This window comes from Pristiophorus japonicus, chromosome 12, assembly GCF_044704955.1.
Source record: "Pristiophorus japonicus isolate sPriJap1 chromosome 12, sPriJap1.hap1, whole genome shotgun sequence".
Classification (NCBI taxonomy): domain Eukaryota; kingdom Metazoa; phylum Chordata; class Chondrichthyes; family Pristiophoridae; genus Pristiophorus; species Pristiophorus japonicus.
Window position 1 is genome coordinate 14,307,311 of NC_091988.1, and position 12,649 is coordinate 14,319,959.

General features: G+C 43.8%; 1 pseudogene; it reads right to left on the reverse strand.

Annotated features, from left to right (window-relative positions):
* Positions 1–9,269: 9,269 nt before the first annotated feature.
* On the reverse strand, positions 9,270–9,502 carry LOC139277735 (U2 spliceosomal RNA; annotated as a pseudogene).
* Positions 9,503–12,649: the final 3,147 nt, after the last annotated feature.

The following is a 12,649-nucleotide window of genomic DNA, read 5'->3' on the forward strand; positions in this document are numbered from 1 at the left end:
GGGGTGCGAAATCAAGAGGTGACGTCACAGCCAAGCTGGTAAGTGGTTGGCTGTTTGACTGGTAAGTATAACTCTCTTTTAGACTGACTTTTAGATTGGTTTAATTGGCAGCGAACTACTAAATAGCTGTTTGGTGTTTAAGTAAATTTTAGTAAGTAAATTAATTTAAGGGTTAAGTCATGGCAGGAGAGCTCGGATCCGTGTCATGCTCCTCCTGTGCTATGTGGGAAATCAGGGACACTTCCAGTGTTCCTGACTACTATGTGTGCAGGAAGTGTGTCCAGCTGCAGCTCCTGACAGACCGCATGACGGCACTGGAGCTGCAGGTGGACTCACTCTGGAGCATAAGCGATGCTGAGAATGTTGTGGATAGCACATTTAGTGAGTTGGTCACACCGCAGGTAAGGGTTAGGACAGATAGTGAATGGGTGACCAAGAGACAAGGCAAGAGCAGGAAGGTAGTGCAGGAATCCCCTGCGGTCATCTCCCTCCAAAACAGATATACCATTTTGGATACTGTTGGGGGAGATGACTTACCAAGGGAAAGCACCAGCAGCCAGGTTCATGGCACCATGGGTGGCTCTGCTGCACAGAAGGGCGGGAAAAAGAGTGGGAGAGCTATAGTGTTAGGGGACTCTATTGTAAGGGGAATAGATAGAAGTTTCTGCGGCCGCAACCAAGACTCCAGGATGGTATGTTGCCTCCCTGGTGCAAGGGTCAAGGATGTCTCGGAATGGCTGTAGTGCGTTCTAGAGGGGGAGAGGGAACAGCCAGCTGTAGTGGTACATGTAGGTACCAACGATATAGGTAAGAAGCGGGAAGAGGTCCTGCAAGCTGAATTTAAGGAGCTAGGAGTTAAATTAAAAAGTAGGACCTCAAAGGTAGTAATCTCTGGATTGCTACCAGTGCCACGTGCTAATCAAAGTGGAGGGAGCAGGATAGTTAGAATAAATACGTGGCTTGAGCAGTGTTGCAAGAGCAAGGGATTCAAATTCCTGGGACATTGGAACCAGTTCTGGGGGAAGTGGGACCTGTACAAAAGGGACGGTTTGCACTTGGGCAGGACTGGAACTGATGTCCTGAGGGGAACATTTGCTAATGCAGTTCGGGAGTGTTTAAACTAATATGGTAGGGGGATGGGAACCTATGCAGTGAGACAGGGCGAAGTAATATGGCGTCAGAAACAGATGGTAGAAAGATAAAAAGCAATAGTGGAAGACCGAGTAAACAAAGGCAAGAAACAAAAAGGGCCAAACTACATCATAATTCTACAAGGACAAAGGGTGTTAAAAAACAAGCCTGAAGGCTTTGTGTCTTAATGCAAGGAGTATCCGTAATAAGGTGGATGAATTAACTGTGCAAATAGATGTTAACAGATATGATGTGATTGGGATTACAGAGACATGGCTCCAGGATGATCAGGGCTGGGAACTCAACATCCAAGGGTATTCAACATTCAGGAAGGATAGAATAAAAGGAAAAGGAGCTGGGGTAGCATTGTTCGTTAAAGAGGAGATTAATGCAATAGTTAGGAAGGACATTAACTTGAATGATGTGGAATCTATATGGGTAGAGCTGCAGAACACCAAAGGGCAAAAAACGTTAGTGGGAGTTGTGTACAGACCTCCAAACAGTAGTAGTGATGTTGGGGAGGGTATCAAACAGGAAATTAGGGGTGCATGCAATAAAGGTGCAGCAGTTATAATGGGTGACTTTAATATGCACATAGATTGAGCTAGCCAAACTGGAAGCAATACGGTGGAGGAGGATTTCCTGGAGTGCATAAGGGATGGTTTTCTAGACCAATATGTCGAGGAACCAACTAGGAGGGAGGCCATCTTAGACTGGGTGTTGTGTAATGAGAGAGGATTAATTAACAATCTCGTTGTGCGAGGCCCCTTGGGGAAGAGTGACCATAATATGGTGGAATTCTATATTAGGATGGAGAATGAAACAGTTAATTCAGAGACCATGGTCCAGAACTTAAAGAAGGATAACTTTGAAGGTAAGAGGCGTGAATTGGCTAGGATAGATTGGCGAATGATACTTAAGGAGTTGACAGTGGATGGGCAATGGCAGACATTTAGAGATCACATGAATGAACGACAACAATTGTACATCCCTGTCTGGCGTAAAAATAAAAAAGGGAAGGTAGCTCAACCGTGGCTATCAAGGGAAATCAGGGATAGTATTAAAGCCAAGGAAGTGGCATACAAATTGGCCAGAAATAGCAGCGAACCCGGGGACTGGGAGAAATTTAGAACTCAGCAGAGGACGACAAATGCTTTTATTAGGGCAGGGAAAATAGAGTACGATAGGAAGCTTTCAGGGAACATTAAGACGGACTGCAAAAGCTTCTATAGATATGTAAAGAGAAAAAGGTTAGTAAAGACAAACGTCGGTCCACTGCAGTCAGAATCAGGGGAAGTCATAACGGGGAACAAAGAAATGGCAGACCAATTGAACAAGTACTTTGGTTCGGTATTCACTAAGGAGGACACAAACAACCTTCCAGATATAAAAGGGGTCAGAGAGTCTAGTAAGAAGGAGGAACTGAGGGAAATCCTTATTAGTCGGGAAATTGTGTTGGGGAAATTAATTGGATTGAAGGCCGATAAATCCCCAGGACCTGATGGACTGCATCCCAGAGTACTTAAGGAGGTGGCCTTGGAAATAGCGGATGCATTGACAGTCATTTTCCAACATTCCATAGATTGGATCAGTTCCTATGGAGTGGAGGGTAGCCATTGTAACCCCACTTTTTAAAAAAGGAGGGAGAGAGAAAACAGGGAATTATAGACCAGTCAGCCTGACATTGGTTGTGGGTAAAATGATGGAATCAATTATTAAGGATGTCATAGCAGTGCATTTGGATAGGCCCAAGTCAGCATGGATTTGTGAAAGGGAAATCATGCTTGACAAATCTTCTGGAATTTTTTGAGGATGTTTCCAGTAGAGTGGACAAAGGAGAACCAGTTGATGTGGTATATTTGGACTTTCAGAAGGCTTTCGACAAGGTCCCACACAAGAGACTAATGTGCAAAGTTAAAGCACATGGGATTGGGGGTAGTGTGCTGACGTGGATTGAGAACTGGTTGGCAGACAGGAAGCAAAGAGTAGGAGTAAATGGATACTTTTCAGAATGGCAGGCAGTGACTAGTGGGGTACCGCAAGGTTCTGTGTTGGGGCCCCAGCTGTTTACATTGTACATTAATGATTTAGACGAGGGGATTAAATGTAATATCTCCAAATTTGCGGATGACACTAAGTTGGGTGGCAGTGTGAGCTGCGAGGAGGATGCTATGAGGCTGCAGAGTGACTTGGATAGGTTAGGTGAGTGGGCAAATGCATGGCAGATGAAGTATAATGTGGATAAATGTGAGGTTATCCACTTTGGTGGTAAAAACAAAGAGACAGACTATTATCTGAATGGTGACAGATTAGGAAAAGGGGAGGTGCAATGAGACCTGGGTGTCATGGTACATCAGTCATTGAAGGTTGGCATGCAGGTCCAGCAGGCAGTTAAGAAAGCAAATGGCATGTTGGCCTTCATAGCAAAGGGATTTGAGTACAGCGACAGGGAGGTGTTACTACAGTTATACAGGGCCTTGGTGAGGCCACACCTGGAGTATTGTGTACAGTTTTGGTCTCCTAACTTGAGGAAGGACATTCTTGCTATTGAGGGAGTGCAGCGAAGGTTCACCAGACTGATTCCCGGGATGGCGGGACTGACCTATCAAGAAAGACTGGATCAACTGGGCTTGTATTCACTGGAGTTCAGAAGAATGAGAGGGGATCTCATAGAAACGTTTAAAATTCTGACTGGTTTAGACAGGTTAGATGCAGGAAGAATGTTCCCAATGTTGGGGAAGTCCAGAACCAGGGGTCACAGTCTGAGGATAAGGGGTAAGCCATTTAGGACTGAGATGAGGAGAAACTTCTTCACCCAGAGAGTGGTGAACCTGTGGAATTCTCTACCACAGAAAGTTGTTGAGGCCAATTCACTAAATATATTCAAAAATGAGTTAGATGTAGTCCTTACTACTAGGGGGATCAAGGGGTATGGCAAGAAAGCAGGAATGGGGTACTGAAGTTGCATGTTCAGCCATGAACTCATTGAATGGCGGTGCAGGCTCGAAGGGCTGAATGGCCTACTCCTGCACCTATTTTCTATGTTTCTATGTTTCTCCTGCTGTAGCTGCATGCCAACTTTCAATGACTGATGTACCATGATACATGCAAAATTTGCTGCATACAAGATAACTATTAATACAAAAATGTCGTATGAGTGCAGATACTTTAAAACAGAATGGTTTATATGATTCTCCATCTTTTCATGAGTTACATGAACGGAAGAGTTTGTGTGTTTGGATAAATCCACACTGTACTCATGGTTCTCATTCACTGTCTTTAAAACAGTCGGAGGTACAATTCTATGAGATGTGGGAATGTCCATCAAGGAAGGCTCCAGGCGTGTCGGAATCATGGCCATTACATGTTGCTCCAAGAACTCATCAACAACAGCAATTTATATTTAGTCTTTAACACAAAAAAACGTTCCAGGACACTTCACAATTAGGTGTAAGGGAAATGGATGTTGAACCAGGAAAGAAGAGATTAACATGGGGTGACTGAAAGCTTTGTTAAAGAGATGGATTTTGAGGAAGGTATTAAAAGTTAAGAGAGATGGGGATGAGTTCCAGAAAGTAACGGTTCTGCCACCACTGGTGGAGCAATGGAAGCGGGGAATGCACAGAACAGAATCTGAGAAATAAGGCATTCAGGAGGCAACAGAGGGCTAGCAGAGATTGCAGAGATAAGGTAGCACAATACCATGGATGAATGTGTCCCAGTAATACATGACAGTTGACCTCATTTTGGAGAGTTGACTATAGACACTGTTGTGTTTAAAATCAAATAACACTTTGGAAAATGGTGTTGCTTGTAGAATTATGTAGCAGACTGCATCTTATGTCAACACTGCAGATAGTGAAACTCGTTTTATTCGAAGTTGAATAGTTGGTCGTGCTATTTCCATTTTTGAGGGTTCTCACTGAAGCACAGTGTTTCTCTGCTTAGACTTTAATCACAATATACTTCCCCCATTGAGGGCAAGCAGTAATGAGACCAAGCACAGAGATGCCAAGTTTTCAGTGCCTCTTCATCATAAAGTTCTTGAAGATACAGTGTCTCAATCACAAGGCTAGTCACCTTGTAGTGAGTTTATTTTTTGTGAAAGTGAAATCATTTACTTGTAATTTTTCTTTTAAAATTAAATGAGAAGGTGGTATTTTTCCCAAGAATATCTAAGAATAAGACTATTTCAGAATCATATCCTTGAGTATTCCTTTTATTTGCCCAATTGGGATCAGGCTATGTCGGCAGGCAATATTTTCTTTTTATACTTTAAATTCATAGTGACTGGCTAGTCAGCTATTTTATAACTTTACTTTATTTTACTGGCACTTGGAGACCAGTGAGTATAGCTCTGCACATGCATTTAATGAAGCAGCACATAACTCTGCTCTCCCTGATGTGAGAGTGCGAGGGGCCATTATAGTTCGCATTCACTTACTTGCATTAATGGTGAGGCACTTGGAGGAACACCTTACTGACAATCTTTCACAGAAGAATTCATGTCATTTTTCTTCAGCAACATAAGGTTCTGTTTATTTATAGGTTAACTTTTTAATAAACTCCGGAGCGCTGTGGATCGTTAAGTGATAATGAACTGTAGCTGCTTATTGTTTTTCACTGAAGCTAATTATCATGTTCTTGAATTGTGGAATTATCACCAATACTCAATTAAAATTTTATTATACGCTTACTTGCATTTCTGTCTGTCAAACTTTATAAGAACATAAGAGATAGGAGCAGGAGTAGGCCATATGGCCCCTTGAGCCTGCTCCGTCATTCAATAAAATCATGGCTGATCTGATCATGGACTCAGATCCACTTCCCTGCCCACTCCCCATAACCCTTTATTCCCTTATCGTTTAAGAAACTGTCTATTTCTGTCTTAAATATATTCAATGTCCCATCTTCCACAGCTCTCTGAGGCAGCAAATTCCACATATTTACACCCTCTGAGAGAAGAAATTTCTCCTCATCTCTGTTTTAAATGGACGGCCCCTTATTCTAAGATCATGCCCTCTACTTCTAGTCTCCCCCATCAGTGGAAACATCCTCTCTGCATCCAACTTGTCAAGCCCCCTCATAATCTTATACGTTTCGATAAGATCACCTCTCATTCTTCTGAATTCCAATGAGTAGAGGCCCAACCTACTCAACCTTTCCTCATAAGTCAACCCCCTCATCCCCAGAGTCAACCTAGTGAACCTTCTCTGAATGGCCTCCAAAGCAAGTATATCCTTTCGTAAATATGGAAACCAAAACTGCATGCAGTATTCCAGATGAGGCCTCACCAAAACCTTGTATAGCTGTAGCAAGACTTCCCTGCTTTTATACTCCATTCCCTTTACAATAAAGGCCAAGATACCATTGGCTTTCCTGATCAGTTGCTGTACCTGCATACTATCCTTTTGTGTTTCATGCACAAGTACCCCCAGGTCCCGCTGTACTGCGGCACTTTGCAATCTTTCTCCATTTAAATAATAACTTGCTCTTTGATTTTTTTTTCTGCCAAAGTGCATGACCTCACACTTTCCAACATTAAACTCCATCTGCTATACTATATTTGCGAGTGTCTCCTTTTTAAACAGAAGCTTAAACAACTTACCCCAAAATAATTTCTAGGTTTAATTCCTCAAAGTACAATTCATTCAAAGAAAAATCCTATTAATTGCATTTTCCCGATTGAAATCGATAACAAAATGATTGAAAGAGAATTAGCATAAAATATATGTATTCTTTCATGGGTCAGACTGTCCGTGTGGTGCTGACACGTTTCAATGCCCCTCCCCTTCCATTAAACGAGAAGGATGCTGTGAGCTCTGCAGGCCCTTTGATGGCCTCCACTGGGCAACCGAGGCTAAGGGGTGCCATGACCACAGCCCGGCACTGAAACAGAGTGCCGGCACCACAGGATCGCGGCCCGGACCCACGGCAACATTGCACAGCGGCCCGATTGGTAAGTCGGGAAGAAAAAAAAAAGGCAGCGCGCGGCGCAGCGCACCTCCCCTTTATTGTTCGCCCCGCCGCGGGGGGGGGTGCGACCCGGTTCGCGACCTGCGAGGCTGGCGCGGGCAACGGCCAAAACGTCCTCGTGGGGAGCTGGCTTATTCCGACCGCAGCGCAGAAAGGTGCCACGCAAAACGATGATGTCATCGGCGGAGGTGCGGCAACCTGGGGTGCTCCCAGCGGGCGTGGCGCTGATGGATTCACACCTCCGCTGACTCCTACGCAATTCCGTGGGAGCCAATTAACACCCCCCCCCACCCCCCTCCCCTCCCACCCCGCTGAAAACACAACAGTAGGATTTTGGCCTCGCTAAATTCAAGCTGAGTAACTAATTAGTGATAGATGGTGAGAAGTGAAATGCGGCCAGTTTTAAATGGTGAGTGACATGACTTTATTAAATGTCTTTAAAAGACTAACACACAATATTTTATCAATTATAGATTTAAGAATAGCTCATTTGGAAAACAAACACCAATTTGGTGCTATTTTCTGAGTGTTGATAACGTTTCTGCTGAATTTTTGTTAAAGCCATTACATCCTGCAGCCAAAGTTCTCCAAATACTAAGTCCAGAGTTCAAATATTTGGTCAATTGCTCAGACATGGCTTTCTTGAGGAACATATGATGCACAATCTCACTACAATAGATGCCTGCATCCTCTGGTGTGATTTTACCATTTTAGAGTCATTAAGGAATGTGCTAATTCGAAATGACAGATTAAACAGATGTGCTGGGATTTAGTAGAAGAATTTCCCAAGTGTTTCATCATTTCAGAGTCCAAATTAAATGTGTTTTGACAAGTTACTCAGCTCTTGCGTACATCCTGTCTTCTCATCGAATTATTCCCATTTTAGAATTTTTATCTCCTGCTGTTTCCGTTTTAGCAGGTACATTAATTTACAGTGAAGTAATTTGCAAATTGGTCCTGAAATTCTGGTCGGAGGCTGCCTTTGGACGAACACCTCCGACCCAAAATTTCTCTACGAATGTACGAAGGTCCTGGAGGCACCTTGGATTCCGGTCGGAGGCCTTCTCTCCGCGTGCTTCGCAGCGCGTCCACGTCTTCGAGATACGGACGGAGAAGCTGGAGTCACGTGGGCCTCGACAACCAATCACGGTGCAGTATTCTCATGGATAGTAATGGGAGCTCCGATTTTACGAGTTCCCATTGTTTATCAATGAGAATACCCCCCTAAAACACCCAAACACAACATAATAAAAAAAACACCTCACATATTTTAAATTAACTGAAATTGATGTTTTGGAAAAAAATATATTTGGGAGATTTTTTTTTACAGCTGAAAATCGGTTTATCACAAAAAGTAAGTGTTTTAACAGGATTTAAAATAAACTTACCTTAATGGACAGAGGGTTTTTACTATAAAAATGTGCATTTACATTTAATTTTTATGTGTTTTAAAACTCTTACGCTGGTAAAAATGTGCCTGCTTTTACCAGGCGTAAGAGTTTGAAGGACATGCGTTGGGCAAGAGATGGGCAAATAGCCCAATCTCACCCACGCAGATGTCCTTCCCCCGGGGATGCGGAAGATCAGTCAAAAAATATCTCGACAGATCGGAAAAGCCGGTATTTGACGCATGTGGACCCGGCAAGGCCGGGATTTCACACCCATTATATTTAGAGCAAATCGAATTTCCGCGATCTTTTGCGTTAGTTTAAAGTGTATTGGGCTTGAAGCCGGCCCCGGCCACGCCCACACGATGAATTAATCACCATTGGGAGTTTCCGATAATTACGCTCATTTGCAGGTCTTCGAGGAGACTAGAAAAATTAAGCTGGTTCTTTTGAGCGCAAAGACACTAATAGGGCACGTTTTAAAATCTTTTTAAATGCCATTTTTTAAAATTTACGAAGGAACTGACTATGCTACCCCACGAAAACTAGCAAATGTTTCTGCACAGCTTTTTTTAAAGTTATTTATACTCACAGGTGGTGGATTGACATTGTGATTCAAAATACTTATTTTTTGTGATAAACCATTTTCAGCTGTATTTTTTTTTTTAATTCGTAGCCAATCTTTCCAATTCTTTGTCAAATCACAAACGCCAGAGGTCACCTTGCACATGCCAAGGATCACTCTGCGCCAATGCTCTTAGCCAAAAGGCCTAGAGCCACTGCACCGTTCCTGGAAGTACTGCAATACCAGGTTCGTGCCATGGAGGTGGATGGGTCAAGCCACCCCACACACCTCCGTGGAGGTGGATGGGTCAAGCCACCCCACCCACCTCCTGTTTCCAAAAAAGCAAGCATATACCTTCCTGACCAGGGAGAAACCACCCGGAGGTCATGGTGACTGGTCAGGTCAGTTACGCATGATCTTAGCCAAAAGGCCGAGAAGCTGTATTAACCAAGCTGCACTAAGTTACCACTGTTAAATATAGCAAGGAATATTTCTTAAAACAATTTTTTTTAAGAAATCCTTTTCAAACACTGTCCAATTGTGCTGGTTCGTGGCAGATTTTGCGTTCGTCGATATGTAAATGTCTTTGAGCGGAAACTCAAGAAAAAATATCACTTCTCAAAACGGGCACAATACTGGGCTCAGTTTGCGCCAGAGTGCCGATTGCGGCCAAAGTGCAAACTCTACCACATGATTTTTACTAGGTAACCAAGTCTGATGCTCATCACTTCTGATAACATGCCAAAAATCTATAGCCCATGTTACAAGATCTAAAGGACCCTTTGGTTTCACCCATTTTCTTGCAGCACGGTAGGGCTGGTTTTACTCTCGCGAACCCCACTTGGAGCCCTGCACGTCTGCATGGGAACTTCACTGTGCCTGTGATCAGAGGGATGACTGCAATTTTCCTGTTCACGGGATTGGGGGTAATATATTAGCGTGTGTAGAGGATTGGCTAACTAACAGAGAACAGAGAGTCGCAATAAATGGTACATTCTCAGGTTGGCAATCAATAATTAATGGGGTGTCGCAGGGATCAGTGCTAGGACCCCAACTATTTACAATCTATATTAACGATTTTGATGAAGGGACCGAGTGTAATATAAAAAAGGAGGCAGACAAAAAGCAGGAAACTATAGACCAGTTGGCCTAACATCTGTGGTTGGGAAAATGTTGGAGTCCATTATTAAAGAAGCAGTAGCAGGACATTTGGAAAAGCATAATTCGGTCAGGCAGAGTCAGCATGGATTTATGAAGGGGAAGTCATGTTTGACAAATTTGCTGGAATTCGTTGCAAATGTAACGAAGAGGGTGGGTAAAGGGGAACCAGTAGATGTGGTGTATTTGGACTTCCAGAAGGCATTTGACAAGGTGGCACGTAAAAGGTAACTGCACAAGATAAAAGTTCACGGGGTTGGGGGTAATATATTAGCATGGATAGAGGATTGGCTAACTAACAGAAAACAGAGAGTCGGGATAAATGGTTCAATCTCGGGTTGGCAATCAGTAACCAGTGGGGTGCCGCAGGGATCAGTGCTGGGACCTCAACTATTTACAATCTATATTAATGAATTGGAAGAAGGGACTGAGTGTAACGTAGCCAAGTTTGCTGACGATACAAAGATGGGAGGAAAAGCAATGTGTGAGGAGGACACAAAAAACCTGCAATAGGACATGGACAGGCTAAGTGATTGGACAAAAATTTGGCAGATGGAGTATAATGTTGGAAAGTGTGAGGTTATGCACTTTGGCAGAAAAAAATCAAAGAGCAAGGTATTATTTAAATGGAGAAAAATTGCAAAGTGCTGCAGTACAGCAGGACCTGGGGGTCCTGCTGCATGAAACACAAAAGGTTAGTATGCAGGTACAGCAAGTAATCAGGAAAGCCAATGGATCTTGGCCTTTATTGCAAAGGGGATGGAGTATAAAAGCAGGGAAGTCCTACTACAACTGTACAGGGTATCGGTGAGGCCACACCGAGTGTAATGAGTACAGTTTTGACTCCGTATTTAAGGAAGGATATACTTGCATTGGAGGCAGTTCAGAGACGGTTCACTAGGTTGATTCCGGAGATGAGGGGGTTGACTTATGAGGAAAGGTTGGGGAGGTTGGGCCTCTACTCATGGTATCTAGAAGAATGAGAGGTGATCTTATTGAAACGTATAAGATTATGAGGGGATTTGACAAGGTGGATGCAGAGAGGATGTTTCCACTGATAGGGGAGACTAGAACTAGGGGGTATAATCATAGAATAAGGGGCCGCCCATTTAAAACTGAGATGAGGAGGAATTTCTTCTCTGATGGTTGTAAATCTGTGGAATTCACTGCCTCAGAGAGCTGTGGAAGCTGGGTCATTGAATAAAGTTAAGACAGAGTTAGACAGTTTCTTAACCGTTAAGAGATTAAGGGGTTATGGGGAGCGGGCAGGGAAGTGGACCTGAGTCCATGATCGGATCAGCCATGATCGTATTAAATGGCGGAGCAGGCTCGAGAGGTTGTATGGCCTACTCCTGCTCCTATTTCTTATGTTCTAATGTCCCAGACCATTTGCATGGTCCAGGGGCACAAACCTGTCCAGGTCTGTCTCTTAGCTTGGCCTTGCACTAGGAGCAGGAGTCAACAACTGGAGCAGAGCTGTTGGCTCACGAGGACTAAAGCATCACTCGTGACTGCTGGTAACAAGGCATTCTGGCTGTTGTTGAAGAACAGCCCTCAAGCCAGAGGATTGAGAAGGGTGGGTGGTGGAGGATTGAGAGGGGTGGGTGGGGGAGGGGTTGGTGAAGCTCTCAAATACCAATGTCAATATTCTTCCTTCAAGCTGCCCCCAGAACACCTGAAGACTCTCTGGACCATGGAGGGTGCTAACACAAGTCCCCTCCCATCTCCTTGTCATGATTACACTGGCTTGCATTTACTGCACATACAGGCTGTGAAAGGATGTCTCAGAGGTCCAGTGCAGTGCAATTGGGGCAGAGATAAAACCAGCGGGAGACCGAGGCAGTGTGGACCTGAGTGGTGACAGCACCTCCGATCACACCAACAACAGCAGAAAACAAGGAGGTCGGTGATTGGTTGGTGAGTATTAAAGTTTTTTCTCTCTAACCTAGGACAGTGGTTCAAACTAGGAGCGGGAAACTATGATAAGAACATAAGAACATAAGAATTAGGAACAGGAGTAGGCCATCTAGCCCCTCGAGCCTGCTCCGCCATTCAAAAAGATCATGGCTGATCTGGCCGTGGACTCAGCTCCACTTACCCGCCTGCTCCCCATAACCCTTAATTCCCTTATTGGTTAAAAATCTATCTGTGATTTGAATACATTCAATGACCTAGCCTCAACTGCTTCCTTGGACAGAGAATTCCACAGATTCACAACCCTCTGGGAGAAGAAATTCCTTCTCAACTCGGTTTTAAATTGGCTCCCCCGTATTTTGAGGCTGTGCCCCCTAGTTCTAGTCTCCCCGACCAGTGGAAACAACCTCTCTGCCTCTATCTTGTCTATCCCTTTCATTATTTTAAATGTTTCTATAAGATCACCCCTCATCCTTCTGAACTCCAACGAGTAAAGACCCAGTCTACTCAATCTATC